The sequence below is a fragment of the Equus asinus genome, chromosome 20 (genome assembly GCF_041296235.1).
Source record: "Equus asinus isolate D_3611 breed Donkey chromosome 20, EquAss-T2T_v2, whole genome shotgun sequence".
NCBI lineage: Eukaryota > Metazoa > Chordata > Mammalia > Perissodactyla > Equidae > Equus > Equus asinus.
This window is the reverse complement of record NC_091809.1, coordinates 89,621,555-89,628,359: the sequence shown is the minus strand read 5'-3', so window position 1 is coordinate 89,628,359 and position 6,805 is coordinate 89,621,555. Positions and strand designations below refer to the sequence as shown.

Below are 6,805 nucleotides of genomic sequence, written 5' to 3'. Positions count from 1 at the left end.
GAAGTCTAATAGCACACAAATACTGCTGCTTTTTGTTGAGCTAGTCAGGCACCCACTGTGCCTGGTTGCCAGGCTCAGGCACTCACAATTGCTCAGACCTCCAGTTCATCTCTTTGTAGAGCACAGCTGTTGTTGGTTCTCTCCCCTGAGTGCAGATGGGTGGGGCTGGCCCCCAGTGTAGCAGCACACAATCGTTTCAGGCATTGGAATGCAGGGCAGATCCCTCATGTGGCTTTTTGAGAGGGCTAGGGGCACAAGTCCATTTTGGCTGACACACCCCACCACACACAGGCCCACACATTCCACCCACTCAGGGCCACACATATGTCCACCTCACTGAGGTGGACCCACTCACTCCACTGTAGAGATGCCACACACCTCACCTACATGGACCCACAAGTTCATCACAGGTGTCTTCATGGGTGAAGCCAGTCTCTGAGGTGGACTGCTTGCCCTGGATCCTCTTGATTAAGTCTGTACTCTAGTTGGCTGCCAGGCTTCTGTACTGACAGGCCAGAAGAAGGAATCCAATGATGGCCTCCAGCCTCTGTGTCAATGGGACTGCATTAGGTCACAATAATGGCTTCCAACAGTGTCTCTGTCCCTGGGGAGGTGAACTCAGCCATCTCTAGCTTCTCTGAGACACGTTCAAAGTTTAGCAGGTGAGTTTCTTTTACCACGAAACTATGCACCTTTTTCCTGATATTTTTGTATTGGTGTCCAGCAGGGGTGAATCTGTGCATGGGCTCTTAAAGAGTAGGCACTTCTTTCTCTCAAGTTCCATAGTTTTTCTGGTGGTATTCTCCTTTGCTTTTCAAGGCTAGCAAAGCCAGGTATTATGGGATCTCATCTTGGTTGTGCTGAATCCAAAGGATAAGATGACTTTTGTGACATAGATCCTCTACTCAGATCCCATTGTTCATCTGGGAAAATCTTTGTAGCTTTGAGATTGCTCCTGGCTGTAAAGTGCCACAGCTAGGATGTATTTTTTTCTCCAGCAGAGGTATATTTCTTCCTCTTCCACCCCTGTCAGTGTTGTTCCTTGTTGAAGGGTTCTTTTTATCCAGTTTCCAAATCTCTCTCAGAGGCAATCTTTCCACAGGTAGTTGTAGATTTGTTATATCCCTGGAAGGAGGTGAGTTCAGAGTCCTCTTATGCTACCATCTTCCAAGAACCATTAATTTGCTTTCAGATTCAGTGGACTTACTTATTCTGGACATTCCATATAAATGGAATCATACAACATGGAGCCTTTTGTGTCTGGCTGTTTTCATTTAGCATAATTTTTTCAAAGTTTATCTGTCTAACAGCATGTATCAGTACTTCTCCCTTCTCATGGGTTATTAATAATTCCTTGTATCAATATATCAGCTCATCATCTCAACATCTCAACATCAGCTCAACGGCTGATGGATATTTGGGTTATTTTAATTTTTTGGTTAATAATGCCACTATGAATATCATGTGCAGGTTTTCATTGTAAGATCTGTTTGCAATTATTTTGGGTATTTACTTAGGAGTTGAACTCCTGAGTCAATTGATAATTGCATTTAACTTTTGGTCTATTTATCAGTACTGTTTTCCACAGATCCTTTATGATTTTACATTCCTACCAGAAAAGTACAAGGATTCCAGTGTATTCACAAAATCACCAATAATTTCAAATTTCTTTTTATAAAAAATATAGTAACCATTTTAGGGAACATCGAGGTGTCTTATTGTGGTTTTGGTTTGAGTTTGTCTAATGACTGATTATGTTGACCATCATTTCGTGGTTTTTTTGGCCATTATACATTTTTGTTAGAGAAATGTTTATTTAAGTCCTTTGTCCATTTGAAACATATAAGGCTTATTAGAAGGCAAATAGACAAACAACAGGAGTAAGTTCTCTGCTATCAGTAAATACATCAATCTACATGAATTAAACTCATCAATTAAAAGGAAATTTTCTGTTTTGGGTATGAACCTTCCAGTACGAAAAATATGGAATAAAAATTATGGTGTGCCATGTTGAAAATCTTACTAAAATTTATAACAAATAAAGAAAAGAAATTGGCAGATATTTATTCTACTGCCTCTATTTGACGGAATCTAGAAGTTCTGGCAATGGCAACTAGGTAAGAAAATGAAATGTGTTTCACTTGTCTTTCTCTTGGATTCCTAGAGACAATCAGCATCATTGTACTGTTCTTTCGAATGAAGATCTTTCTTGATCATCAAGAATTCAAATATTACTTTCATCACTTTTTCTTGAAGTTTCATTAAATGTGACTGATTTCTTATAGTAACTGAAAAGTGCCTGTGTTTTGTAATTCTACAGCTTTCTGGAAATCTTGGAGAATATAATGGGTATATATGTGGGGAAATTACAAAAGTGAGCACCTTCTCCATGTTAGTTGCCCTTGAGGTCCAGAATAAGAACATTTTTTAAGCTCTGCCTGAGCTCATTGCTCTTGAGTACAGACATCATAGGGTTAAGAGCAGGAGTAATGACATTGGGTAGTATACCGAGCAGAACTTGGATGAGAGGAACAGTCATTGCTCTACTATTGGTGATGGAAATGACAATGATGACTGTATAGGAGAAAAGGGTTAGGATGAAGTGGAAAGCACAGGTACTTAGGGCCTTGGATGCAGCTTCTTCTGAGTTCAGCTTCAACAGAGAGTGAATTATGAAAGCATATGACAAAATAATCAAACCCAGGTTACTTCCCATGAGTGTCCAGGCCAAAAGTAGCTGGTAGATATTCTCGACTGCCCTGTCATAATCACAGCATATGTTAGTGACTCCAACATTAGAGCACAGATAGTGCTCAATTTGGTTCTGGGATCAGAAATGTCTCTAAGCAGCCAACACAGGTACCGGGATGGTAGACAGATGGTTCTGAGTGCCATGAACACAGTTGCTTTGATCACAAAAGGTTTAGTAATTATTGAAGGATAGCATAGGTGTCAGCAAATGACTATATATCTTTCTATAGACATGCAGACTAAGATGCCTGACTCCATGCCCACAAAACAAGGTATGTGTTGCATCTGAACAAAGCACTCACAGAGATTGATGACCTTAACATTAAACCAGAAGATAGCCAAAATCTTGGACATGATAGTGGTAGCCAAACCATGTCCACCATGGCCAGAATGTCCAGGAAATGGTACATAGGCTGGTGCAGGGTTGCTTCTTGATTGATGATGATCAGGATAAGGATGTTGGCACTGAGAGCTAAGAGGTAGAGCAGAGCCAGGGGCAGGGAGAGCCAGTGCTGCCAGCTGTGAATGCCTGGGAATCCCATCAGAATGAACTCAGATACCTGGAACTTAGAGCTGTTGGAATCTCTGAAATCCTGGAACATCCTTCACTAAGAGGAAAAGTATTCAAGGTTATTAATCTTAATAATATCTCTTCCAGTACTTCAAAAGAAATAACCCAACTTCATGATATTGAAGAGGGGAAATTATCATCTTTACATAGTCTCAACCCACCGTTAACATTATTGGACATTTCTAATGAAACAGAACTATGGTTGTACATTCTGGATGCTAACGCAGTTAATCACCACAAAAACTCCATAAGGCAGGTCATATATTTTCCACATTATTGAGGAATACAACATTAGAGAATACCAAGAACTTGGTCATTATCTTCTGCCTGGTAAGTCATGGAAGCTGGACAACAGGAAAGCCGTCTGGTATCCCAACCTGGCCTTTTAAGTTTCATTTTGCTAACGCATTGGTTTCTTTAGAAACTTAATGTACAGAATAAGTGTAGAGATTTGTATGTGTGGAGACATTGAGGTGAGAGATTAGAGTATGGGATATGGAAAAGAACTCTTTTTATTCAAGGACTTGAGAGTTCTTGAAATACTCAAGAATATTATTTAATTTTAATTAAGATGTATGAGGTAACTTTGTATATCTATGTTTTAGTGAGGAAACTGATGTCTAAAATTGCTAATGACCTGTTCAAAGCCATGTAACTATCAGAGAAAAATTCGGTTTAGGAATCTCAATATTCTTTAAATCCAGTTGATTCTGGTTTTGAGTACCTCTCTCCTACTCGGACACTTTTTTGCTTCTTGGAGCACTGCAGATAGACGCACTGTAAGGAATAAAGCAGATGTTAAAAAATGAGTTTCAGGTAAATGTTTTCAAAATCAAAATACTAAAATTAAATCACTCTATGTGTAAGAAGCTTCCTGTTTTTAATCATGTATTCATTTTAAGGTAAAAACTGAAACAGATTTTCATGATCTCTTTCTACCAAATGTGTGCTGTTTATTATTTGTTTCCTTTCAACATTTCACAGTTAAATACATAGTATAAAAACATAGAACATTTGGAAAATATTGTGGTTCAAAATTATAGTATTTACAAAAGAAAAATGTGGCTATAGACTTGCTGGATATAGTCATCTTAACCCAATATCATTCCATTGTACCTACAACATAACAAACAAAGGTAAGTTAAGGAAGATATATATTGAAATAAATACATCCATTTGCTTCATATAGACTGTTTTCATAACTTTTGAAATTCAGTATTTTATTTTTATAGCTTGCTTTGTTTTTTATCTTTAATTTTTGAACTATTTCTCAAATGTCTTGCCATCTTTGTCTATTACTTCAGACTTAATAGTCTTTAGAAAGCTGATTTGAAACTCCAGGTGATGAATGAGTCTCAATTGGTGGTATTTAACTTTAGTGCTCTTGTAGGAATCTCTTTGCTTCATGTTCACGTTCTTATTTATCAGTGTTTGTAGGTCTCTTTTCATGGACTTTCAATTTTTCCAGAAAAGAATCCACCAATCTACATCCTTATACAAAACAAGCTCTATACTACAGAACTTCTTCCTAGTGTGAGAGACTTCAATTATTATAAATCTCATGTGTTATATCTTCATTCCAGAGAAGATAGTTACAATAAATGAAAAGCCCAAAGGCAAGCCTTCCTCTTAAAGTATCCTGAGTTACAATATTAACAGCATTAGGTAAAATAATAGTTAAATAAACTGAATAGCAAACTAACAGATGGCAGATATGCCCCCAGGCTTCAGCTCTGCTAGGAAACTTTTCAACGTAGAAAATCTTTGAATGGCAATATACTTCCTAAAATCTCTTTTGCTTTGTGCCAATATTTCTTATTAAAAACTATATTAAGCAAATATACATGCTCATAAATATTATGCATATGTTACATATGTATAAATAATGCAAGGGTGTGAAAGGTTGACAAATTCTGTTTATGTATATATGTCTTATAATATGTACATTATTTGGAAATATACTTGGCATATGTGACAATACATGCCAAGATGTCTAGTAAAGGCCATACCTTTATGTTTATGGGTGGGTTTATTGAAGGGAAGAAATGTACAAAATTTCCAATTGGTAAGAGGCAATTAGAAAGTTCTTTTTTTTCTGTCATATAACTGAACACAGGTTTAGTATTAGGTAAACAAGATAAAATGGATGTGACAGGGCTCAGAAATTTATGTTAATACTGCTCTCTTTGAGAAAGCCTCCCTGAGTTAAGCTTGGCCTCAACTACTGCCTGACACATGAAATTACCAAGAGATTCTCCTAAGATTCTGATGATACATGAAACTACTAAGGTCATAGATGTAGGATTGACAGTAGGGTTCAGTATTAGTTATGGCATAACAGCAGGCAGAAAGCTATTGTGTAACAGTGAGTATAATGTAGTAGTGAATAATAATCTTCGGCAAATGATAGACCTGAACTTGTATTCTCGTATTCCATTTAATAGCTGTATCAATTAAGTTTGTTATCATGTATAGACTTCTATTGGTACTAAATCATTTTAATCTCTATAAGATTGCAATAATAATATCAATCTCAAAGTAATGTTTCAAGTTTTAAATGAGATAATTCTATTTGATTCTATGAGATTATTCTATTAATATCTAAACAACATTGATTGATGTTTAAGTACTAATTCAACCTTATATTTCTGAGATAAACTCCAATTGGTTACTAGTTATTATGTTTTTCATGCATTAATAGGTTCAATTTTTACTCTTAATACTTTAAGATTTTTTACATCTGCATTCCTAAGATACATTGGCCTATCAATTTTCTTTCTTATAATGTCTTCGTAAGGTTTTGATATTGAAGTTGTGTGTCTTCATGAAACAAGTTTGGAAGTGTTACATCATTCAATGTTCTCTGCAAGGATTTAGTTCTTATTTAAATATTTGAATAAATTCACCGTTAACGTCATCTGAGCCTGGAGTTACTTTTATGGAAAGGATTTAATTACAGATTCTATTTCTCTAACAGATATAGGCTTATTTAGATTTTTTCTATCTTTTTCTGTCAGTTTTGGTGATTGGATATTTCAAGGAATTTCCAATTCATCTATCTTGTCAAATTTATTGCTCACTTTTAGTTAATTTGTAAAAATTATGCTCTCAAAAATAGAAATGAAAAAAGGGGAATAAAAACTACTCTGATTATTGAGAGTCACAGACACACAGTCATTACTCTTATAAGAATTCTCTTTATAAAACATAAAGAAGCAACTCAAACACTTTAACTCATAATTAAAAGAAAATACCAATATATGGGGGAAAAATTAAACTTAATTTCTTACAAGGTAGCAGCAAATGCAAGCAGCTTTTACAAAATATCTTTTCCTGAAAAGGACTATTCCTTTCACTCAGTTTCTTGGATGTATACTCATATGAATCTAAAAATGAATATCTTTTCTTCTTTCCTCATGACTTCATATCCACACAATCCTGTCTTTTGGTAAGAAATAATTACAACTTGAATTCTTCAACATG

General features: G+C 35.8%; 1 pseudogene; it reads right to left on the bottom strand.

The window, feature by feature from the left end:
- Window positions 1-2,392: 2,392 nt before the first annotated feature.
- Window positions 2,393-3,353, bottom strand: LOC106828919 (putative olfactory receptor 56B2; annotated as a pseudogene).
- Between the last annotated feature and the right edge of the window lie 3,452 nt (window positions 3,354-6,805).